The sequence below is a fragment of the Aquila chrysaetos genome, chromosome 22 (genome assembly GCF_900496995.4).
Source record: "Aquila chrysaetos chrysaetos chromosome 22, bAquChr1.4, whole genome shotgun sequence".
Classification (NCBI taxonomy): domain Eukaryota; kingdom Metazoa; phylum Chordata; class Aves; order Accipitriformes; family Accipitridae; genus Aquila; species Aquila chrysaetos.
Genome location: NC_044025.1, coordinates 5,965,001 through 5,991,581, shown reverse-complemented (window position 1 = coordinate 5,991,581; position 26,581 = coordinate 5,965,001). Strand labels below are relative to the sequence as shown.

Sequence of the window (26,581 nt, the reverse complement as noted above, 5' to 3'; positions counted from 1 at the left end):
ATTACTTTTGTAATTGGCTATAATACGTTATCGCAGCATTGAGATCCTAGAACTAATATTTGAAATAACCTGCCTGTGTGAACTTGTAAGCAAGGTGAAGTAACCTCTTCTTTTATAAAATGTTCCTTGCTTTAAATACCTGTTATGTCCAATGAATTAACAATCTAAATGTTTTTAGTCGAAAAAAATGTGATTATGCCTTTGCACTGTACACACACGTAGTTTTACTCTCATTCAGGTATTTACTTGTCTTAGTAAATCATAAGTCTGTGTGTTGAAACCGATAGTGAACATTGCTTCATAGGAACAGTGTTTAATCATCAGGTTAACTTGACCAAATAGCCTGCTGAAATTGTCACTTAGTCAACAATTAGATTTGGTTTTTAAAATAAATTACTTGGTTTAGTTTCAGTTGAAGAATCAGATATGGTTTATATATCAAGCAAGATATAGGCAGTTTTGAGGCATAAATGTATAGCCCTTTGTATCCCTCTCAATGGAAGGTAAATTATCTAGTACATCGTTAATTGCTGAAACTCTACTATTCTATATGTGTGCTTGTTAATGGCATATGATAGTTCTCTACTATACATTTTTAATATTGTGACTCATGAAGTTCTAAGTTATCACACTTCTATGTAGAGATCATCCAATGAAAGGTCATTTTTTATACTTGATATCATATCATGCAACTTGTTTAAAGCATTCTGCCAACAGTCAGTGCCTGTCTTCACCTTTAAATCAAAATATCTATTAATTAGCATCGCTAATTAAACCCTTGTCTAATCCCGTGTTTCTCTCGCATTTGTGTACAGACATTTGGAAGTGTTTGCATTGTGCTTGGTCTATCAAACACCCAGTTCTATTTTCTGAGGTAATCTCTGTTCTTGTAGAGTCTTTCTTTGCTTATAGGTATTTACCTAGAGATAACGCATCAAACTGCAGCTAGATCATACGAGCTACTGGAGCCATTTTCACTGTGGTTTGTTCAGCCTTTGTGTACAGGAGTCATCTAAATATTGCTTTTCCCTATCTGGATGATTGATGCTTCAGCTCAAGTGCCTCATTTTAGTTTCCAGGTCATTATTCGGCATTTCATGAGGGTGTTCTTTTTCTCTTGATTACTGATTTGACAACTGTTCATCCTCCTCCTGCTCTTAATGTGTTCTTATCTGCCCTCTTTATGAAGGGGAGTGCAGATTGTTGGTAACTGAATTGAAACGCTCAGGTTTTTTACTTTTTTTTATTATTTTTTTTTCCTCCTGCTAGTCTGTGTTGTTATGTCAGATGAATAAAGTTTATTTTAGAGGGCCAGAGTAAGTTTTTTGTTAAATAATACGAGCAGTAACTCCTTATTTTCCTGCTTTTGTTAAGTTTACAAAGCAAATTTCTTTAGAAAATAAGTCTGTATGATGATTTTTCCTGTTTGAAAGCTCGGTATCTTTCTGATTGTACAGTTCCTCTACTGACATGAAATTTGAGAAAATGTGGCAAGTAGATCTAGATTAAGACTTGCTACACGTTCTCACTTTCTATATTAATGTTATATGGATAAAAAAGTGGTTCATATAGTAGGAAATACTGTTCATTACATCTTATGCATGCGGTTTCCAGCTGCAAACATCTAGGAATTTATACATGTAAATTTATTCTAAATTTGAGTGGGTGTTTTGATGGGATTAAATTCTGTAGGAAATAAACATGCTTAAAATAAATAGTCTTTAGAGAATTTTTTATTCATCTATTATAAAATAGCTTGACAGTTTTTAAGCAATTGTAGATATTTTCCTCAATATTTTGTCTGTTCTGTTAGTAAAGCTATATGCATTTGACTTATTGAAAATTATCTGGTTTAACCATGGCACTGGATCTGCTCAAAGCAGTTGTTTTTAGCTGCTGCCTGATCATACGTTACTTGGTTTTGAAAATCTGTTAAGCATAAGACCAAGTTGTACTACTTCTATTTTTGTTTGTGATGGTTAGACAGTGAAATGCTAATAACAAAAACTATATTCAGGACTCAGAAGTCTGAAACAGATCATCTTGGTCTGCTTTAGTATTTTATTGCCCTTCTGTTCTTACTTGTTTGTCTCATTCTTCATGAAAAAGCAGATCTCCAAAGTATAAATACCTCTCTAAGCTAGTGTGAATAAAGCATTTAATAGGAAAATTGAACGTTGGTGGAAGTGTAACTCTGAGAATACAACTTTAAAACTTTGTCATCGTTTGCATGTTTTGAAATAAGCTTTTTGTGCTAATCATTGACAAATGCGCCTACCAAAGAAAGTTCCTCTTTGTTGTAGCTGCTACTTTCTGGTGCAGTATTTGGAAGTTTTGGTATAAAGGCATGAAGGGTGACGTGACTGTGTATTACCTAAAGCACCTTAGTCTGGCATTACTTCTACTGTGCTTTTCCTAAGATGTTTACCTGTAATTTTTCTAAGTAATAAAATTCCCCTTTTAAAGTCGGTTTTTAACATAGCAGTAATAATATTTGTGCAAAGTAATTCAGAATAGGTTTAGTATTTTTGTGTCAAGCTTATTTTCTGATCATCTTCAAAACAGGTGTTCAGGTTTTTGGATAAAATGACAGGTCCAATGCATACTTGAGGTATTAATTTGTCATAGATTTTCCCTAATATAGGTAGAAACGTATTTGTAAGTCAATACCTGCACTGAATATTCATTAGTCAATTGATCTGAAACATACAGTCCTTCAGTGGATCTGAGAGAGCATTCAAACATTACAAGATTTATTTAAAGTTGAGGAGTCCTTTTTGAATGCTATATTTTAAGATGAATAGAAACTTTTATACTTTCTGCTAGGTTATGTCAAAAGCTTGACAACAGGTCTGAGACCTCTGAATGTTTGGAATATTTTACAATCTTCTGGTAATACATGAATTTCTCTATATGCTCTGTATTTTTTCACCAAAGAGAACCAATTATCAAACTACTTTTTTTTTTTTTTTTTTTAAATACCTTCTTTCTAACTTCATCTGCTGACACAGCATGGTGAAGGTAGATGTCCTTTAAGGCTAAAATGAGGATTTGGGAAACCTTTCTTTAAAGAGGTTGCTTTGAAAGGCAACTTTTCTTCAAGTATACTTTGTAACCAAATTTTGCTTAAAAGAGCACTCTACTGAGTTGTTAAGGGTTTTAAACTGGGTTTCAAAGGCACAATTGCCAACCTTACTATTCCGGAGTTCCTCACTTGGCATTCATAGCTCACGGATTTTGTGTGTCTGCCTGGGCCAAATGCCAGCTGATGCAAAATTTATTAGCCAATAGTTATACTGAATTGACTGCTTTCTCATTCTCAGGTCAGATCTAGTTTAGCAGTAAATCTCTGCTGTGAAATGTTAGAACAACTAGAGTATATGATCGAAGTTATTAAAAATAAGTCTAAAAACCACAATCGTATTAAACTGGACCCAACAGTCTTCTGAAATATTTTGAATTTTTTTACCACAGTTGAATTTCTTTGTATATGTCACAACATCTCTTTTTGTATGGCGAGATAATTTCAGTAAAGAACAAGAGCCAATACCTTTCTGAATGTCAGCTCAAATTCCATTTTTTATTCTTTTATACTTAAAACCGTATGCTTTTTGTATGCTGTTTAACACTGTAGGTACATTAATGGGAGTTAGAAAAAAGTAGTGACAATGATTATAATAAATCCCTTATAATGTCTCTTAAGATTGTCCAGTATTTTTATTAACATCAAATAGAAAATTAAGTTATTGCAGTAGAATTCTCAGAGAGGGGCACTTGGAAAGTATATCGTGCACTCGGTTTTCTTTCACATGAAGTTGTGTTACTATGGCATACTACTCATCATCTCCTGGGTATTTCATACTGCATCTTTTCTCCATACATATTAAACAGGTTTCTTGAAGAAAAAAGAAAAATATCAATAAAACAACTCCCCCAAAACCCAAACCCAAAGCAACCCAAACCAGTTTGATGAATCTACATTTTATTTTTTACAGCCTACTCTAGGCAGCTCTGATTGCTGAGAAAAACGAATGTTGTTTTCTCTTCTTGTTCTTCACATCATAAATCTGTCACCAAATAATTTACTGGGACACATTCGAAGAACCACACTGCAGTAAGAACATTTCATGAGAGTGATTAAGCTTGTTCAGATTTAAAGTTATTGTGGTCAGGTATTCTGTGTTCAGCAGTGACTAATGTGCTGCTATACAGAGGGATAGTTGCTGTTACAGGTTCTAGGCTAACTGGACTTTGTCTCGCTGCTTATATTCCCAGTAACACCAAGATGAGATTTTTGGTTATCTTGTCATCAAACACAAGTCGTACTCAACTTTTAGGCTCAAATTAGTGTATCCCTTCCAAATCCAACTGAGTTTTACTAATTTTAGTTTTCTTTCCAGAACATGTGACCTTTTGAAAATTAAATGTTCAATATATAGATTTGGATTAAAGATGTTAAAGAAAACTTTTTCTTGTATTCTGGCTAGAGTGGGAGCACATTCTTACTTTTCCTTTCTCATGTTAGGTTTTGAGTAGCATTCTGAAATACATTGCTTTTTGGTATATCCATACACTTACGTAATCAAACAAAATCCGAGGTAGAGGCAGGTGGCAGAAGCTTAAGGAGGAAGCCCTTAACAGGGAGTCAGATGTAGGGTAGCTCGTGTGGGGAAAAAGGCCTCAAGGCAAATTTCCTATTATAACTGGTACACACAGGTAACTTGCACTGCTGTTGAATCAAGATTTACTTTGTTTTTAACGGTTACCTAAGAGATACATGATCCCAGTGTAAAATATTTATTAAGGTGAGACAACAGCTGCATTCAGTTTCTCTTCTCTAGAAAGCATGGCATTAGTGAGAAATAAAAATTTATATTTTAGTATGTATACCTTATTTAATAAAGCAAAGATGTTGAATAAAAACTCTCTCCCCTACCTTCTCCCTCCCCAAATCATAAAAGATTATATGGTTCTTGTTAAGTGATTTAAAAACATGAAAGCACTTTTCATCTGTGCTTTCATCTGTGTTGATAATGTTAATGATGGACCTATGTAGCAGCATTACTAGACTAGCAAATAAATGAAAGTACAAACCTTTACAGGAAAATATTCTTTTAGGAAAGGAAAATGTAAGAAAGTCTAACCCCAAATCCAGCATGCCTCCTCTCATTTATACTCTAGCATCAGTCAAGTGGCCTTTTGAGCTTTAATATTAAGATCTGCTGACAAATAGGAATTAAACTAAAACTTTGCATATATTAGATCTGAGTGACAATAACATAAAATCAGAAGGAAATCTCTTTAGAAGTGGCTTTTCAGGGAAGCATCATGGAATAGACTCTCAGTCTTCGGGGTACTTCCAAGTACATATGCATAAATTGTTTTCTTTTGTTCTTTTGTGTTGTGTATGTTTGGGTTTTGGGGGTGTTTTTTGTTTGTTTTTTTCCTTTTGAACAGCAAGCTCACTGATTTGTAAATAGTAGTTTAAATCAGTTGTTCTGAAAATCTCTTACATTCCCCTTCCATCCTCCTTGCTTGGTGTTTCACCATTTTATATCTTCATACATTGTGACTTAATTTGCTGGGCGTGGTTGGTTGCTCAGGCCTGCTGGAACTAACCATTGAGAAGTCAGGCTGTCTAACAGGGACTTGTTGAATGAAGGTGTAACTCTTGCTCTCTTACCTATTTGACTAGTAGATGAGCATCTTGGCCATTAGGAGTCCTTTTCTGAGAGAGCAGACACTGAATGGCAGCAGAGGTATTCCAGCCCCGCAGTTCAGAGCTGGCCATTGCAATACAGCATGCTGAAGTATTTAAAATGTCATTGCTATGGAAAGAACATAATCAACTAGCAAGCTAAATACACAATGTAATCAATTAAAGTATTACCAGGAATCTCATTCTAGATGAACATGATAAAGATGAAGTTGGAGTTGAATAAAATACTATCTTCTGAAGCTTTATATAGAGAAGCTATGATGCTGACAGAGGACTCCAGTAATAATTAATATGGCCAGTGCTGAAAAACACAGTACTATTCTAATATTAATATGTATTTGTAGAATAAACAAAAACCAGCCAGACGTAGTAGGCGAATTCTGTGTACACACAGTTTCTCCCAGGGAGTAATTTTTTATTCTTGGCAGTTTCTCTCTAGTGATCATTATTGAAAATCAGCATTCGTTTACAGTTTAAATTAGAGAATCAGAATGCAGGGATTTCCGATGCAAATATATAGGTATGTATATAGACCTATGCTCCTTTTTTTCTAAAGTTATTTAGTTTTCAAAAAGAGCTTCTGCTTTTTTTACTGCTGCTGTACTGGACTCCTCATTAGTTGATGATTAAGTTAAACTAGGTTCTATTTTTTTTAACCATTTACAAAGTTACATGAACATTATGTACACTAGATATGAAAGGATAACTTCTAAAAAGTAGATGTTATCAACTCGTGTAGTTAGCACACACTGTGAATAAAAGAAATTTTTAAAAAACCTTAGGTCTACTCTAGAATAGGCTTAGTAGCCATTTTAATGCAAATACCTTTTCAAAAGTACTTTGAAATTAATAGGAATTATACTTCCTATACTTTATGGTTACAAATTTGTATCAAGCAAAAAGATCTTGTGCCTCAAAATAGAGGAGTACTGTTTGCTCGCCTTATTATGCTAGGGCCTAACTGAATGTTGAAGAAAACCTGTTCTTTGATTACTTCTGTTTCTCCTCATCCCTTTGCTTGGCTATGAAATAGAAGTCTGAGACTTTGGACACTGAAAATAATAATTTTTGATCCTATAAATCCTTCTCCATTTTCTCATACACACACATGCACACACTCTTCTAAGAAGTTTGTAATATATAGGCCCATCCATGTGGATGCTCTTTCTCACTTTAAAATCCATTGGAAAGGGAAATAATGTACTCCAAGGAGATGAAATAATATTTTTCTTTTTAAAATAAAATACTCTAAATGAAAATACTTATTTCTTGATTAATCCTACTAACAAAAAATGGCTAAGTTGTGCAAATTCTGCAAATATTCCACCTTCTCTGGGTTCTTGTCTTCAGAAGTATCTGCAGTTTAACATAAGTATTTTTTAGGGTGTATTTTCCAGCAAGAAGAGTTTGGAAAGGAGGCTGATTACTTATGAGTGTTCCCAAGCTGATGAAGAGACTCAGATGCTTTTCTAATACACCTATTACCATGAAAATCTCAGATTTAAAAAGCTTTTACGTTTGATCTGGGTTTGAATTGGGCATCTTTGCCCCTGCATGTAGCAGAAAATTAGTCTTTAGAAGTCATGTAGTCCAGAATTTGCATTAGTCAATATTGTTTTGTTTCTGCTGTTGACTTGGGAACCCCTCTAAAGCTTGTTTTCTGGTAAAGAAAAATTAGGCCATTTGCTTCTCCTCTTCCTTTCTCATAATAGAGAAAGAAAGAAATATTTAAATAAAATGGAAATCCATAAATTTTAAACTGACAAAAGGCATTTCTTTTGGATTATACATTGTTGAACTTTCTGATACCAGAAGTTTTTAAGGTCCATATTTTCAGGAAAATAAGGAAAGTATTAGACATTTGTATATTTTTGGAGTGTGTGGAAGATGGGTTAAGCACCAGAGTGTGTGCAGTGCTCCAACGCACAAGTCAGTTTTCAGCTCAAATGCATTGGGAACAGGTTTTAGGTGTTTATTGTGTTTATTCTGTAATTGTCTTTTACACGTTATTGTTTTGTTTTTTTGCCCATGTTCTTTTGAAATATCTTACTATTGTTGGGGACTAAATTCTAGACTCAGTGGACAACTGGTTGCTCTGTGGTGATGATTACTATGTTTATATTTGTTTTCTTGTCCCTGTTTGTTCTCCTAATACCTCAAATGGATTATGTGATTTTTAGAAGCTTTTCAAATATTATGACTGGACCTAAATACACACAGTTTACTTAGTAAGAAAAACATAAGGAAACTTTCAAACAAACAAACAAACAAATACACCACCCAAAACTCATTTTCTTCCTTAGAGAACCGTGGATGTTTTGGAGTTGAGTCAAAGTGCTGATGATCAATTCACTTAAAGCCTATAAATGGGAATCAAAATTAGTAGAAAAGAAAACAAGAAGCAAGTATAATTGGGTAAGCAGGGCCCAGCATGTTTTATTTGTTCTTTTTGTTTTATATTATTTGTCTCTGGATTCAGAGTTTAAGTTCAGAAGGCCTTCCAGTTATCTTGTTTGGCCTGCTATCCAGTTGCTCATTAACTTTCATCAGATTATTTCTACGTTGATCCCAGTAATCTGTCCTTGAATGAAGCACATTCTGGAGTCTTGAAAAGATCAGTCAGCAGAAAATCCATCATTTCCATTGGCAGGCAGCGTCTGTGGGAAGTCAGCCTCCACGTTAAAAGCAGATGCCAGCTTCTCTTTGGATTTTGGAAAGTGGCTTCAGTTACTAACCATTAGGTCTGGTGATGCCCTTTTCTGTTTTATTGGAACAGCCATAGTACCCAGTGTTTTCTCTTTACAGTTCTGTTAGATGCTGCAGTTAAGCCAGTCATCTTTTATATGAGCTCTATCTATCTATCTAGAACTCTTCAAGCATCTGCCTGTGTAGTATCATCTTCTGTCGTGAAATCAGATTTGTTGCTTATTTCTAAACCCTTTCCTACCTTTTAGTTTTCCTCTAAAGGAAGCAATATGTACCATAGCAATGCCATATATGCCTCAGTGTCATGGATAAAAACATGTTGAAGACACAGTGACAGGTATAAAGATAGCCCTTTCATACTACTTCCATGTTTGTAAATCCAAACTTCAGATTTGCTTTTTCTGGTAGCAGTCAGTTCCTGTTGAGCTGCTGGTCCTTCAAGGTTCCTAAATTTTTTCAGAGTCTAGATAGCTGACTAGACAAAATAGCATGCAGATATTTTTATATATTGCAATTTTTTTATATGAGTGCTTAGCTGGAAGTGTCTTACAGTGAATGCAAAAGTACATGTCTGTGAATGTAGACCATATTGGAAACAGAGATTTACTGTCCCAAAGTGTAATGCTTACTCAGCCATCTGATGAGATTTGAGCACTAAACAGTTTGAGAGGGATGCATAAAGCTGTTTTATTACAAGATGCTGTTATGAATTGTAGCAGCTTTCCTTATGGTATACTGCTGTTGCCAAACAAGTTGCATGAATGTAAGCAGTTTTATTTGTAATTACTTGCTTACATTTCCTTAGAATATTTGGGTTATAGCTGTTTGTGATTCCTACTCCTCCACTGGTGGCAATCCCTACATCCTGTTTAATTCAGAATGAAAAGATATCTTTTAAAACTGCTTCAAGAAAAGCCTCTCTGAGGAATGCTGTTTCTTATACATGGTATAGAATGGGTCTCAGATGTGCGTGTGTGTGCGCGCGCGCGCGAGAGCGACAGAACCTTGTTAAAATCAATGTAGAAAGCTTACACAGGAAAACTCAAAAGAGTTTTCTCTTTCTTCTTAATGCCGTGAAAAGTAAAGTAAGAGATTTCATTTTAGCTGAATTTGAGCAAGTCCAGAAAATGGAGAGAGGAATTACCCGCCTAAAGAAATGTTATGGAAAACAGAGTAGTTAAGAACTAGGCTATTTTCTAAACTTTGGTCAGAAACTGGATGTTACAAACTGAATTTGGCACTTGAAAAACGTTCTTGACATAACACTAAAAGCAGTGCCTGTTGTCTTGCTTATGATTCTGTTCTCTGAGCTCTGTGTAACTACCATTGTGTTCGATGATGCTAGTTAGCTGTTTTCCGTACAACAATCCAATGCTTTCAGTCATTATTTTCACAAAGTAAGATACTTGCTTGAAGTAGATTACAGGAGAAGAACAGTTTGATCATCAGTACTGAAATGTCTCTTCAGTGTAGCTTGTCCAGTGTAATTTTGCAAGTCAAACCTTGGTCTTCTGTTGATTACCATGCAAGATGCTTCTTCAGCTTAATAAAAATCTTGCTTGGAAGATCTTACCAATATCCATCCTGTTCTATTCCTTGCATTGCTTCCTTTATCCAAGTTATCAGTCCAGGTATGCCTTGCCACTCCTAGTATTGTAAACTTCTTTTAGCTGCATGCACATCACTGTCATATTTCTTCTTTCCTTATCAGCTTATTTATCCACTCTTAAGTTCTGAATCTTGGTAGTTGCTGTCACTGTGTTTCTTCTCTTAGCGTATCTTATCGGTGTATTCATATGTGACCTAAACTTCATGGAAAGTTTCGTGGATGGTGAGATTACACAGAGAGCTACAGCAGAGGTTTTTTGGTTTGGCAGCTCCACCACCTGTTGTAGAATGTAAAGAAATGTCTAATGTTAAGAAAATTTAAACAAATATCCAACATCAGTAGTATTTTTTCCAGTATTCTATGTGAAAAAGGTAGAACAGCATTTGGTCAGTTTTTACCTAGGAATAAGCAAGTTGTGTGCTGACTGCTGGCTAGAAACAAGTTTAAATTTTGATTATATGAAGTAGTAAGTGCTCAGTTGCGGGATGACTCAGTTCAGTACAACTTTGTCTTCTCAAATACATTAATCAGTTCGGTTTGTATAAGTATTGAAGTAAAAATTATCAGTATTTTAGGTTTTGCTACTTAAGCCAGAGGTAATGTTAAGTCCGATAATTTAAAAAAAAAAAAAAAAAAGAAAAAGAAAAATTTCATTCCCTCAAGCAAATGGCCCATTCTATGGCAACTGGTCTAGCACAGTATTCTAGGTTTTCTGAATTACTTCCAATATAATACTGTGTTTTCAAGATGGTAGTTTAAGATGACATATTAAATATTAGAAATATAATATTAATATTTCAAATTATGTAGTTACAGGACCAAAAAAAAACCTTTTATAAGTAATATTCCATTCAATTTCATAGCAATATCCAATTGTCTCTTGAAGTTTTTCTATCCCTAAGATAGGCATTTGAACAGTATTGAAGCAAAGCTAAAATGGTGCTTAATCTCTGTGGGAAACTATTACCTTCGATGAAAATTATTCACAATATGCTGAAAGTTTACTACACAAAAAATGATAATCTGGAGATCATTCTTGCTTAAGTAATCTTATCAAAGAGTTGGAGAGGTGGGGAGGGTAGTATTAGGTAGTTTCTTGTTTGGGAGGTTTGTGTTTTAGTTTCTAACGAGTCTGCTAAATTTGGTGCAATTATATTTTGGCACTAATTTTAAAATCATGACAGTGAAAAAAATTTTGTGTATGGATAGGCAGCTAAGTGTCTGTGCTTCTATTAAGTTTTTTTCTAAATTCTTACAGATACAAAAATAAAACTTGTAAGACATTATTACCAATATCTGCTTCAAGCACTGAATTTATAAAGTAGATTGTTAATAATATGAGGAATGATATATCACAGCTGTAATACTGTGTCTTCCAAAGTTAATGAACAGTTACAATTTTCATAATGAAAAATTAAAATAAGGTTAAAGTGGTTTATAAGACTGCCTACAGATCTAGCAGCAGTGTAATTAGAAGAAAGAACATTAAATTAGAGGGACTTGGAAATATATGTTACCTAGTATTGATAGAGGACTAAAATCCTGTACTTGTGGTTAGGATTGTTTGAATGTGGACAATTCAACCAGAACACAGCACAGAAAAATGAAATGTTATTTGCTCACTGAAATCACTGTGTACACAGCAGATTGTGGTTTTAGATGTCTTCAGTAGTTCAGTTATGTGATTCTCTCTTGTTGACTGAGTGCAACAATCTCTCATCTGTGTTTGCCCGTTTCTTTGCTATTTCTTAAGCAAAATGAACCTTTGTGCTTGTTTTTACTATTAACGAAGTGTAATAAAGGTTTCGTTACTGTGCGTTGGCTATTCTGGGGTAATTGCAACTGTGTAACACAGACGAGGTGCTGGCTTAATATGTTAGGGTCTTTTTGAGAAAGTCCACTACCCACAACTGTTTGCCTTTGAGAGACAGTATTGCACAGGTAAGGCTTAGCTTGACTTTTAGAACTGACCCTTAAAGAAAACATCTAACTTCCAAGATGACATTCAGCTTCAAACCACAAGAAGCTGCCGTGACTTGTTTTCCATGTTCCCGCGTTGCCCCGAGTATCAGTGCAGGGGTGGGATGCGTGTCACACGGTCCGAAGCTGCGAAACTGCCTTCTCTTCCGACAAGGTTTGCCCAGGCAGGAGGCTGGGGAGACTCCGTCACGTGTAGGGAAGCTGTGAGAGGCTGACAGCACAGAAACTGAGATGAGCATTGTAATACTGCACTTCCCTGAACTTGTTTTTTCATTTTGTGTAATCCAGAATGACTGTAATTGAGAGTGTATTTGGAATAAGCAGGCTTTGTGGTTATCAAATATGTCAGCTTTGCTCTTTATGTTTATATGTCGGCTTTGTAACTCTTATAAGCTGTTATTGCATGACAGACTCCTCCATCTTAAATTCAGTCTCTTAAATTCATCTTCTTCCTTCATTTTTTTGACAGCATAACAATGTTATACCTTGATCCAAGAATATCTATCCCACACAGAGGGTTTTCTGTGTGGCGGGGTTTTTTGTGGCATCACTATGCTAGGCAGAACAGTCCTTGTTAATGAAATTCCTCTGAAGTATTGTTTTAGTGTGAATTTTCTGTTGATCTGTGTGTTTCCTCATTATTTCTACAGCTTGCAAATACAGAATGGGATAGGATTTATTCAGTTTTTCTCCAGTGTCTCTTTTACTGCTGAGGGTCTTAGTATCCAGTTTTAGAAAATGTATACCCAAAAGATTTCAGAAGTGTGGCAACCTATCCTCTTACCATACAGATGTGTTATTTATAAAACAGAAACTTTGGCATTTCAAAATGTGATGGTTATCTGTAGAACAAGATGGGGTATCTGTGCATAGGAACAACTTAGAATAAATAGAATGACTCGGCAGATCAAAGAAACCCCAAATTAAGAGGTTATTTTCACAGTTGTAATATTTTATTGTAAAATATATAAATATTGTTTAATAGTACTGATTCAGTTATTGAATCTAAAGTATCAATTTGCTCAGCTGTGGAGTAGTGGATTGGGAGAATAGGAATTTAATTTAGGTTCAGATTTGTTTTCCTGAAAATTATGATTTTCCTAGCATACAGTGGTTTTGAATGCTATTCTAGGAATATTTTAATTACCCCAGCATCACTATTTTTGCATCCTCATAGTTTAAGCTATAGTTGGAGAGGGTGAAGTTGATAGTCTTTATCATAGAATCCTAGAATGGGTTGGGTTGGAAGGGACCTTAAAGCTCATCTAGTTCCACCCCCCCTGCCACGGGCAGGGACACCTTCCACTAGACCAGGTTGCTCAAAGCCCCATCCAACCTGGCCTGCAACACTGCCAGGGACGGGGCATCCACAACCTCCCTGGGCAACCTGTTCCAGTGCCTCACCACCCTCACAGTAAGGAACTTCTTACTTATATCTAACCTAAATCTACACTCTTGCAGTTTAAAGCCATTATTCCTTCCTGTCACTACAAACCCTTGTAAAAAATCCCTCTCCAGCTTTATTGTAGGCCCCTTTTTAGGTACTGGCAGGCTGCTATAAGGTCTCCCCAGAGCCTTCTCTTCTCCAGGCTGAACAACCCCAACTCTCTCAGCCTGTCCTCATAGGGGAGGTGCTCCAGCGCCCTGATCACTCTCGCGGCCCTCCTCTGGACCCGCTCAAGCAGGTCCCCGTCTGTCTTATGCTGGGCCCCCACAGCTGAACACAGTACTCCAGGTGGGGTCTCACAAGAGTGGAGTAGAGGGGGAGAATCACCTCCCCTGACCTACTGGTCACACTTCTTCTGACACAGCCCAGGATACTGTTGGCTTTCTGGGCTGCAAACGCACACTGCTGGCTCATATTTAGTTTTTCATCCATTAGTACCCCCAAGTCCCTCTCCGCAGGGCTGCTCTCAATCCACTCATCGCCCAGCCTGTATTTGTGCTTGGGATTGCTCTGACCCATGTGCAGGACCTCGCACTTGGCCTTGTTGAACTTCACAAGGTTCGCTGCTCTCCTGAAGTCCAGGGTAGCAAACTTCTGTGTGCCCTCCTTGCTGCCCCAAGGACCTTGAACTCCACCATTACATGGTCACTCCCTCTTTCTATCTTCCAGATTACAAAGAAATTACAGTAGTTAGTATATTTGTCAGGCATGGGAAAGACTTCTATACTTGTGTTCGCACCAGGAACGTGCAAACATTAAACAAATGGCTCAGATTGATAGATTTACCCTAGATCCTCTTCATGTGACTTAAATAATGTTCTGCAAGAGAGAGGATATGGTAGCATATCAAAAAATGCTGTTACCAAAATGCATAGTAAATTTCCACAAAATGATTGAAGAAATGAAGCCCCTGGACATATTTACGGTACTGTTTTTTCAGAATAGGAATTAAAATCTGTGTCTCTGGAGGTCATATGACTATTTAGCAAGGAAACAGACTCGTAGTTATTGGTAGCATCAGTGAATATCAAGTATGCTTTTTTTAAAATAAGAAGTATTGTACCTGATATGTTTAAAGCCTACATTAAGTCCAGCAGTATAATTTACTTAGAGCTGTGCTTATACAATATGCCTGAAAAAATGCCAAATTGTTCAGTTTAAATTAATCTTGTTCATATGTAATGAGATGTTTAAAATAAGTACTTCATTTATTGTTTGCTTATATAAGAGAAAATCTCCCCTACAGAGATGACATATCTAAATGGCCTTTATGACTTCAGTTTTCAAGACGGAGGGTGAAGTTGAGCTAAATATCTGCACAAAGTTTACCTTCCTACAGCCTTTTTATTAAAAGATATTTTTCTGTTGTCAGCAGCTCTGAGAAAGAGAGTATTGTGGTTTAATTCTGCATATGATCTTTGGCAACCACAAACCTCCCCCCCAAAAAACCCAAAGGAAATCTGTTAGCAGTTTGAGCAGCTAAAGTAATAAGTAGACCCTGTTGGTTAGTATCCTTATCATTTAACTTCCTCCTGTTCCACTTAAAAACATCTTTGTGTGGACTATCTTAAATTTCTGATGGCTCGAGGTTGTAAATTAACATACAGCATAATCTGAAATGCAGATGAGGGGAGAGAGGGCACTTGTGGAAAGTGGCTTCTTGTCTTACTGTCAAGGAGACTGTTATGCTTGAAGTTTTATGTTTCTGCTGAAATCTGTAGATATTTTTGGATATGCAGGTGGTAGAGTGTCTGTCAAATTTTCTAGCTCTTTTTTCTCTCAAGGAATTCTTTGCAAGAATCTTTAGATTCTTGGCAGAAGATTTTTAATGCATTTGTGTTTTTTCCTTTTTAATTTGCATTCACCAATCAATTACATGGTTTTCTCATGTTGGTTGTCCTTTCTTAAGGACTCCTAACCTGTGCAGAATGGTACTGGTAAATAAAGGCTTTTAAAATCTCAGAAAAAAAAATTTCCAATGAAGCTAAATGAAGTGGCAGTATCTTCAGTGTTGAACAGGCAAGGTAAATTTTGAGATATGAGGATTGATACGGAAGAGAGATACCAAGATAAAGAGAAGATGAATAAGGCTAGTCAGGAGCAATGCTGAAAGAGGGATAAAGAAAGAAAGGTATCAGTATGGGCTCTAAGGTGCTAACTCTAGGCAGAAGCAGCAAGAAGAGAAAGCATTAGCAGAATTTTTGAAACTGGCTCTTATCTGGAAAGTCTTATCCATAAAGTTGCCATCCCAACCATGGAGAGAACTGGAAATATGGCTTTGCAAAATAACCTGGAAGGAGATAAAAAGAAAAGCATGTGTAAGATGGTATCAATCGGCATTGCACTGTACATCTTGGGTGCATCAGCTAGTGGTGACGATACAAGATTGGGTTTTGCTTCCTGCCTATGTAGTCGAATTGCTACGGACAACATTAAAATAGATCTCTGGGAAGGTAATAGCGTGGCTGCAGATAGAGGCAGTACCCTGCAGCTCATCAGCGACATATATACTTTCAGCAGCATAGGCAAACGCTGCTGTAAGCCCGCTTACCTTCACACTCCTGTTGGATCCTCCTCTTCTGTTATCTGCACTGTGTTTCCATTTTGGGAAGCGGAAGCCAGGAAAACAGATCGTGTGTTCTACAACCTGGGAAGCGTTATCTGACAATGTCAGGAGAAGAACAGAAGGGGGGAGGTATGTTCCCAGAGGTTTCCATGGACCAAGCCCAGAAGTGATGAGTGGTAGTGCCAACTATAATGGACATTCGTACTTCTAAATCTTTTTCTGCTCTTGTTACTTAGTGCATATAGCACAACTGATGCTTAAGGATTGCTGAAATCTATGTGGTTGGCTTTATTTACCTGAAGGTGATGTGACTGAGCTGCATTTAGCATTCCTTCCTTTCTTCTTCAGCTTGTGAGTTACTAATTTAACAAGAGCTAATGAGCTTTTTCAAATGATCTTACTGCCAGCTCTCTTAAATTGTCATTTGGCTTTTCGTGTTAATTTGCAAAAAAAAAATAGCGCAAAATGCCTTTCCTAAAAGCTTAAGGAATTTTTTCCTGGTGCGGAGCCTTTTCAGTAATTCCTGAGTTCAGTGGTGTCCTTTAAGAAGTATTTAGGCTACAAATATAAATACTATCTCAGCTCTTGAGGGAAAAAGCCTCTTAAATTCATATTGCCATACAGTTGTTTAATGTTTCAAAACCACAGGCTGACTGAAAGAAAAATCAATGGCGTAACTGTGACTCGCTCTGAAATGCAGCGATACTCAAGTCCATATCTATATTGGATACCTAATGTGCAACAGTTCAAAATAACCTTATGTTAAACATACAATCGTCACAATAAAACATAGTTTTCAACATAGCGGGCTTTGCCTAGAAGTGCAAGAGTGCTTTAACAGATGGTAACTAGAGGAAGCATTATCTGAGAGAGGGGGGATGAGGCACAAGCAAACGACTTGCCCAGAATCTGCAACCTGCGCAGTGGCGTGCTGAGACCGGTTTTGCAGGTGTGAATGGCAGGGTACCTTGGCGTGGGCTGTGGGACAGGTGAGTGGTTGCTGGCATCTTGGAAAGCAGTTCCACCTAAGTAGAGTTCAGGAAAAAAAGCTTGCTCTATTAACTGTGAACTAATTAGATCATTAAATAAGAATTTAGGAGGAATGCTCCGCTGTTGAGCAGAATCGAATGTTTTAATAGCGCAATGTGTTTTTCCAGTATTTGTCAAGCAACAATGCATTAATATTACAAAAAATTGAGGAATTAAAATATCAAAATATTATGAAGTAGGTATGATGATTCCACCTTCCAGGTCATTGTATGTTTATTCTGTAGGATAGATATAGCTGAGTGCTAGGCTCGTAAGTGGCATGCTAAAATACTAATACATTAACATGCTCTGAATGTACAAGGTGGTCTGCTAAAGTTGCCCATTGGGGGAACATCAATTTGAAGACAAGTTTTAGGTTTTCATAGCCAGATGAAGTTTCGACACATCCTGTCGACAGGTGAAAAGGCCATGATGTTTATATTATTTGGAGAAATTTTTTTGTCTGTTTTCCAGAACAAATCATAGTAAGACTTTCAAAAGCAATTTGGATAAAAAAGTAAATTGGAAAGTGGAAAAGGAAAAATGGCAGAAATAAAGCAAAAGATCACAAAACAATGAGTAATCAAAATGGTGTATAAATTTTTACATCAATATTTTGTCACTGTGTTTTATCAGCCTCAAAGGTTAAGTCTCTTTTAATACACTTTATGATCTGAGAGCACGTTGTTCTTTAGCAGGATAAGGATTTCTGTGATCACCTGACACCCTTTACAGAGTTTAGGGTTTTTTTTGTTGTTGTTTAAAGTTCCAAGTGCGTTTAAAAATACAGTATGAATTCACATATAGTGATAAGCAACATAAAAATTAATTTTATGAGCGTGCTGTTGGGAGTGGAAGATTGTACTGGTCGGTGGACAAATAGGGTTTTTTCCCAAAAAAAGCAATTTCTGAAGAATATGTTTAAAGACTTTTTTTTAAGAGAAATTTGGTGCAGGTCTAAATTAATATAGCACCGAGACCAAAAAAAATACTGAGGTACCTGAGTTTATTGGAGGCAAAGTCAGTGTGTGGTGTGTTATTAGGTGGTCTTGTCAAGCTGAGGCAATGCTGAACTCAACAGGCCGTGTTTGCATAGACTGCCATGGATTTTGAATTGTTCTTGTGATATCATCTTCCTCTACCTAAGTTTTCTTTCCCCACAATCCATATTTGTCATGTCTGTGACTGAACTCAGTGAGACTACTTCAGAGCTTGAAGTGCCCTGCTGCCGCAGGGCCTATAGCTAGAATGCTGCCTTTTTTTTTTTTTTTTTTAACCCTTAATAATTAATAGCCATGGTATATGTGAGTTCACTGTAAAAAGCAGCCATTTTAATTTTTACAGTTTTCATTATGACATCATTAATGCTTGCTTACAGTGATTTTGTGACTGTTTGGCCACCACTATTTTTCATGTATTTGAATTCTCTACTCACTTTACAGTTCTCTCGTGTTGGGGCTGCACATAAAGCAGCTGTCACTTTGCTAATGTGAAGTGAAATTTCATGTCAGCAGGACAATAGTATGCTAAACTTGGTTTTATTTGTTCCAGAAGAATGTAATATATTATTCTCCTAGGTAGCATACAAATATTTGAAATGTATTAATAGTAATGGAACTTTTATATAAATCTGTAAGATGCAGATGACATTTTTCTCTGAATTAGGATTGTTACATGCTAAGAGTAATTTTTCAACTAAAGTTCCCCAAAGTACAGTATTTAGAAGCACAAAAATGCATTCATATTGTACTTTTATTTATATAATTGGGGTTTATTTATTTTATAGAGACATCATTCTTACCTTCAGAAAACAAATATGATGGTACTTTCCAATAATAAGCATTTATTTACTTAGAATGTTAAGTTTTACTTTCAGAGCTTTTTGATTAGAAAGGAAGAAAAGCAAACTGATTATTATGAACTATAAAATTATTCAGGTACTTATTTTATTAAGCAGTAGATATTCCACGGCACTTTAAGGTGCAATTCTTTTTTCATCTTTTCAACAGGCTTCGAAATGATAATGAACTTGTCTTGATGTGCATATTAATTTGTGGTGAAAGGTGGTAAATGAGACAAGTTACCCAAGATTTAAAGTCTAAGGAAAACAACTTGATATGCATCTACTTCATCTTTTATGTAGCTGAAAATGATATAAAATGGAAGAAGACAAAGACTCAGTTGAAGAGTGAAAAATGTATAAATTTTAAGTAATTCATAGTTTTTTTTCCTGAAGAGAACAAAAGCTAAGATTATATATGTCATCCTGATGTACCAAATCCTATTTAAATAATTATGAGATCTTTGGATTTTGTTATTTTTTGTCTTACTCTAACTCACATATTATACCATTGGGATAAATTATGTTGGTTCATTCCCCTTTTACAGACAAAGTGCGTGAGAAAAAAGATTAAGTGAGTTGCTTAGGGGCATGAATAACATTGTGAACAGAAAAAGAAAAAAAAATCTTTGCACTTAGATTAGTAATCCATTTTTATTTATTTTAGCTAATATTTTCACTGTTGTTTTTTTCCTTCCTTATCTATTGTCTATGTAGCATGTATTCTTAACTAATCAAAAATTATTTTGATTTTAAGGAAACTTCTCTGATTAGTGAAACTTCAAGCCATCCATCACAAGGGAGAACTTCAGTTAATTCCATGTGTCTTGCCTTCATCTAATTTTCTGATGTTTCTGGCAAATACATATTGCCTTTATCCATCACAGAAATGTAATAATCATTTACAAAAATAAAGCTTAGAGTGCTTTATTTGTTGTTACAAAATAGAATTTAAAAATATGAAGGTGAAGTCAAAGACATGCTTTTACTGGGTTTTATTAACGTAGGAATTACTCGTGTTCAAGCAGTTTGACAGCTTTATTAATACAATTCATTTAATAAAGAAGTCTGACACTGCTGGATCGGGGAGAACAAAAGATAGTCAAAGAAATAGGAAAGGTAGGCTTCAAGAGACACAATAGTGGAGGCTGAGTGAGGACTCTCACACCTTAGAGATGAATGGTAAAATTAAAGGAAAAGAAATTTAAAGGAAGAAGGGAAGAAAAAAATGAGATGAATTTGCCAAAATTTTTAGGAGTTGTCTAACTCTGACTTATAAGTGGGAATAAGATCTCAGAAGTCAGTGATAACTATGTCTTTCATTGTGAATCGAAGTTCATTTTCTCACTGAGGTGACTCTTCACACAAAGTAAATACTACTTGACTGAGCATGTTTTAAGAAGACTTTCGCCTTGCTGGCTAAACCCAGTATTTACTATGCAGGATCTTTTCCAGAGATAGGGTTTTTTCTTGATTCTCTGAGCGGTACTCTGAAGGAAAATTTACCACAGTCTCCATTACAGTAATACTCTCTTACTTATTAGTGTCCTGTGGTGGCAGGAGATCTAATCATAAATCAACTTTCTATTGGGAAAAGGCAGCAGGCAAAATGCAGCCCCTGAGCTGCGCATGGATGTTCTTGCATCACAAGGGAGGAAGAAAGACGATGTTTAACATGGCACGCATATGGCCCCTTTCACATTTGGACACCCTAGCAGAAATGTTTCAGCCACCCTCTTGGTCTGAATCTGAGGGATTTTCGTTATTCTAGCAGATGAGTGCTTCTGTGGTTGAAGTGCAGAAGGAAAATTGTGTTTCAGGCATGCTGTTGTGGTCACTTGATTCTTTGCAATACTGGTGTTGATAACAACTTATATTGCTTGTGCCAGTATAATTTGCAGTCCCATATGCAATATTTACAGTGTTTAGTAAAAAATGAAGTAGCTGAGACTTCCAGACTGGCTTATTCAGATTATTCCATCCTTCTAAGCAATGTAAATCTTGCATGGCATTCATTAAAAACCTGAATCAAGATGATTTTCTGGTTTTCTGAAATTCAGGGTACATCTCACTGTCAAAAATAAATATTCCTTTTAGAGAATTATCTAGCCAACCTTGATGTAAAACATAAAGTTAAAATGCAGGGTTTGAGTTGTTGTTGTTGTTGTACTTTGGCCAATAATCCTTCTAAGTCTTCAGCCAAGCACTCACTTAAGAGCTCTGTTTTCCTATCTGTAACATGGAGGGTGATGGTATGAGTCGCTTCTCTGTGTCATACTAAAGTATATTTGTTGCAAAATACATGTTGCAAAACATGATGTAGCTTAAATATGGGCAGTGCTAAATATACATGTATAGATTATATGTGTGGTGGCCAGCCTCATCTGTCCATGGAGAACAGGAGTTTCTTTATCCACCCACTTACATTGAGAAAGCAAGAAAACATGAGTTGCCCTCAGGTAACTGTAAAGTGCAGGATAAAGTCTTTAGAATTCATGGAACTTTAGAAAAAATGCATACAAGAAGTATTTCAAATTCCAGGTAATTTTAAATTTACATGGTTAAACAAAACAATCCCATACATACATAAACTAAGTAATTTAAAAATCTGTTCACAAAAGTCAAAATATTTTATATGGAGATAATACTTGTAATTATGAGTGCCTCCAAGAAAATGAAACTATAGGTGTATCTAAATGACGACACTGAGGAAAAAAATAATCATAGGAGTTTAAAATAGTAGTTAAACTGCATTAATCGACTTTGTGGCACTCTTATTCAGAATTTTAGTGACCTTACTTCAGTTTCATTAGTTGATTTTCTTGGAAGCCATTACATCAAAGTAAAGCTATTACATTCTAAAAATCAGAGTTTGTATAGGTATATTTATTAGTTTAATCTTCAGATTTTCTTCTTAACATTTCTGGGCTTGTGCACTTAATTTCTTACCCAGACACATTTATGTAGATAATTCAGTTTTATAAAGACTTTGGCTATCAAGCATTTTAAGGTAGCGATTCAATGCAGACATCCCAACAGAAGTCAAGCTCCTGTTTCCATGTCACAGTCATGGCTGCAAATGATGTTCAGCCACAGAACTGGTATCACAGAATGGGGGGGGCGGGGTGTGAATATTTTGTTCAGGAGCTTCCAAATAATAATGAGATATGTTCCGAGTAGAACTAAATGTTCTATATAAATGAGCACTTTAATTGCACTGTTCTATGAAGAATATATGTTCTGACCTATTTTATGAGACACTTGATGATGATTTTTCTTCTGTTTAGAACAGATGCAGCAAAAACAAGAAACCTAAACCAGAATCCTCTGTCATGCCCTTTACATTGCAATTTACGAGTAGTTTCTCTTCTAGTCTGAAAAAAAAGCTTGTTACTATTTCAGTTTGGAGGTGCAGTTAACAAATTTAGGTCCAAGGGTCACCGTCTCTTTTCAGTTCATGTACATGAAGCAGAAGGAATCAAGGCACATCTGATACCACCTAGATCCAGTCCTACATTAGTTTTGACTTGTGTGTAATACAGTTTTCAATTCACAGCAGCCATTAGCCTGCTCTTTCCTAGCCGTAAAACTGCGTCACGGTGAAGATGAGGCTGCGGTAGTAGGGTACAGAAGTTAAGTTTCTGGTTTAATACTGAGTTCCCTTCCTTTTCTGTCTTGAGCCATACCCTTCATGTTATATGTAAGTGGTATGTTGTGCATCGTTATATATTTGTGTTTCCTGATGAACTGGACTGAATTGTGCAGCTGCTTTTTCCAGTCTTTCTTATGCTGGCATTGTATTTTCCTTGTGCTTACAGTTTTCTGATGGACAGGGCTAGGACTAGTTCAGTCCTAATGATGAATGCGATATAGCTGTTCACAAAAGGACTATTTCTATACCACATTGCTTTTAAAATGTATGCATAATGTGTTGCCAGTTAGGAAATTAGCCTAAATGTGACCGTTGAAGTGGCAAATCTGAGTAAAAACTAATCTAATGGATTCCTTATTTTTTTATGCCAGGGTTTATTTTAATTCTAAAGCAGGAGTGAAGGTTTACACAGTGCTTGGTAACGTTCCTCCCCTGCTTGAGAGGATTGAAGGTAAGTGGGAAGAGAGCCAGCTGCCAGATTCATGTGCTTGCAATTTCAGCTGGACTGTTCCTGTCAGGATCTCTTAACATAGCAGATATTGTCGTACATAAATGGGATTCAAATCAACTAGAAATGACTTTAGATTTTTTTTTTTTAATGAGTGTAATTCACAAAGCTGAGTCCTTATAAACTCCTATTAAATTTTGAAGTCTTTTTTTATATATACTGATGCATAGAACATTACTAGCATTCATTTTTTTATAATGGGAAAACATTTGGGGAGATAAAACCATAAGCTGTAACTGATCAAGCAATGGCAGATGAGGATTTTGTTTCCGAGTTGATTCACCTCCCTTTCCCTTTTTCAGGCTGAGAAATCAGTTAGAGGTGGCTTGAGAGTAGAATACGGCTCATTGATAGGGAGGATTTTGTGGAATTTATGGAGGGAAACTGAAAATGTGCTTCAACAAGTGAGGAAAAACAAGGGGAGTGAGGAGAGTAGACTGAGGTGTAGGAGTAGACGTGTCTTTACTTGGGTCCATCCAACCGTTGATAAGTGCAGATTTCAGTCCTACTGTACTTTAATTAATTGATAGCTCTTTGCTGTGAAAAGTAGACTTGCTAGGCAAGTGATTAACAACTCCAAAGGAGAAAGAGTTAATCTGACAAGTATGATCTCTATAGGCATACAGAAAAATAAATGCTTTGTTGTAGGAAGTATACCATAACTCATTTGTGGTCTTCCTTGATAAAGCGACAGTCCAGGGAGCTAATTTTTGACTCTGAAAATGAGTGCTGTACTGTCATCATTACTGCTTATTGTGCTGCTGTTCAAAAGGCTTGTTTCCTGATATAATATTACTTATAAAAGAAATGGAGCAAGCTATTCCTGAAGTTAGCTTAATGTAATAAAACAGATATCATGCTCTTAAATTTCACAGTGTTACCAGGGTTTACCTATAGTTATTCTAGAAAAAACAATTAGAATCCTTAATAATTTCATCTTGATGAAATCTCTGCCACTGAAGCTTGACTAATAAACACGTAACACTTTATTTTTTGTAACTGAAGATGGTGTTCTGGTTGCCTGGCTGTATAGCTAAGGTAAGGCAAGGTGCCAGGTAAGCTATATTGACTATAACTATACCATGCAAATGAGATGAGGGAAATTTACCCCTACATGCTTGTTCTTTTACAATACCTTTAGAATTCTTTTAAGAAGAGTAGAGATTGCATTTATTCTATTAAGAAATTGCATGGTGTATTTTCTCTTTGTGCTTTATTTTTGCAGAATATTTTCCCTGTGCTTTTTTATATTTAGAACCTGTTTGAGTTTGAAATGGAAGCCTAAAGGTTTTTCTGACAAATTGCTGGGGTCTATTAATTTGTATGGTTCGTTTGTGCTCTCCATAGGAAAGCTGAATTTGCTGGTGCATACTTTGGTTGTGTCAGAAATGCAGTTATAGTTTAAAGTGATACCTAGTCCCTCTAATATTTCTTCTATCAGTGTCAATGTATTTGGAAGACTGAGTCTCTGTAAGGTTGAAAAGAGTCACTTTAGGAAATAAAAATAAATTGTATGTAAGAGGTTTGCAAAGGGAAGCTTCAGTGGCTGGTGAAGGCTGTTACAGGAGTACTGAGGGGAGGAGAGAAGCTGTTTAATACCGACTCTTCCTGTAGCCTGTCAATTTATTCATGCAGTGGACCTTGCAAGCCCAATCCACAGATGCTATTTTCTGTTCCTTACTGAATAAAACTCAGTGCTGGGTCCTGAGTGTAAAGATTAATTAGTCAGTGAGTGTTAAAGGTCTGTTAAAGCCATTATGGCGTATGTCCACAGAGACAAATAGGGGCTATAAAACATTGTGTTCGAAACCTAATTTTACATGTGTATTTTTCATTAATAATAGTGATGGTAGTAATAACTATAGTCTTTTCATCCTGAAAGCTCTCAAAGGACTAAATGCATAGTGCAGTGCATACTGTGTAGGAAGGATCATGCTTTCCATCACTGAAATGCAGTCTTCCTTCAGGCATCCTTCAAGTTACGTTGAGCTCAGGTTATTGTTGGCCATTGCACAGACAACTGTGCAGTGCAGGTGATCCAAGTACGCTTTTTTTGTCCAGAAATAATTATTTCCTGAGTTGAGGGTACTAGAATAGGTATATGTTACTTTGCTGCAAATGGCAACCAAAGAAGTGCATATAGTTGTATAGATTTTACTTTTTTTAGTTTGACTTCAAAAACATATTCTTCCAATTGGTTGCCAGCTTTCAAGTAAGCTCTGAGTTACAACATTGTTGAATGTTTGACTATTTATCAGAAATTTTTAGCTAATTTAATAATTTTTATCTAACGGCATAAATGGGAAGAATTTTTTGTAAATATAATCATATGCATGAGTTGAAAATACTCTTGTTTGTTTCTCCGGACTAAGCTGCAACTGCTCTGTGTGTACTGAAAATGAATGTCTGCATTACCAGCAGCTTTAAAAATGAAGCGCTCCTCTGCGCACGTTTTGCAGATTTCTGTGGGGTTTTGTGTCATTGTTCTGTATGATTTTTTTGTTTGGTTGGTTTGGGTTTGGGTTTTTTTGAAAACTGATGAAGCTTAAGGCAGTTCAGATGAGTGAACTAGCAAGTATGGTCTTTCTCTTACAGTTATAACTGTTCCAGAATGTAAAACTAGAATTGACTATAACACATGTAACAGTATTCCTTCTTTTTGCTCCACAGAATGAGATTTAAGCAGGAAAGGAAGTCCCTATAAATGCTTCCAAAATATGTTGTGGATTTGTTTACCCCATTATGTCCAGCTATGTGGAACTTGTTTGAATAACGTAAGCCTCATTTACAAAACTTAAAAGATGGAATCAAAACTGACTATATTTATTCTCTATCTGGTTACAAATGAAAAAAATTGTCAACGTGATTGGAAGGGAACTTCTTCTTCTTCTAAGTTGGACACTTGCGTTGTCTGGTATTTTCATCACAGTGCCATACTTGGATCAGAAGATGCCAAGATATATCTTAAATACAGAAAGAAAAAAGGATGGCTTTTTCATGTCCAAGCAATGGACTGTCAGGTCAAATTCCCAGATTTTTATGTCAGAATGCTTTCCAGACTCCTTGTTACACATAGATATCTTAGGTAATTTTAAATATTTGTTGGTTCTCTCCAGTAATGGAGGGAAAGGCTTGCATTCAACAGTACGTGTATAAATGTTCTGGGGTTTCTTCCTCTCTTTTAAATTGCCTAACTCCTGCAGTTTTTAATGGAAGTCTTGTTCCTTTAGGAGCAACAGTAGGCTATCATTTAAGCTGTTGTGTTGATGTCAAACCTGGAAAGCACGGACAAGAAATGGGAAGATGATGACTTGATGAACAAGCTTCCAGCTCAAAGATAACTACATAAAAATAGATAGAGAAGATAGTTGATTTAGTGTCTATGTTAAATGAAGCTACGGTGCAGTAAGGAAAGGGTATGCTTGGAGGGAAGATGAAAAGAAAAAATTTAAAAACTTAGTGGCTTTTAGCAGATTTCTAATTGCAATTCCATAATTAATAACTAATTATATGAATGTTTTGGAG

General features: G+C 36.0%; 1 protein-coding gene across 4 annotated transcripts in view; it reads left to right on the top strand.

The window, feature by feature from the left end:
* The window catches only part of TENM2 (teneurin transmembrane protein 2), a 715,493-nt gene that overhangs the window by 171,665 nt on the left and 517,247 nt on the right, over nucleotides 1-26,581 (top strand). The window lies entirely within an intron of this gene.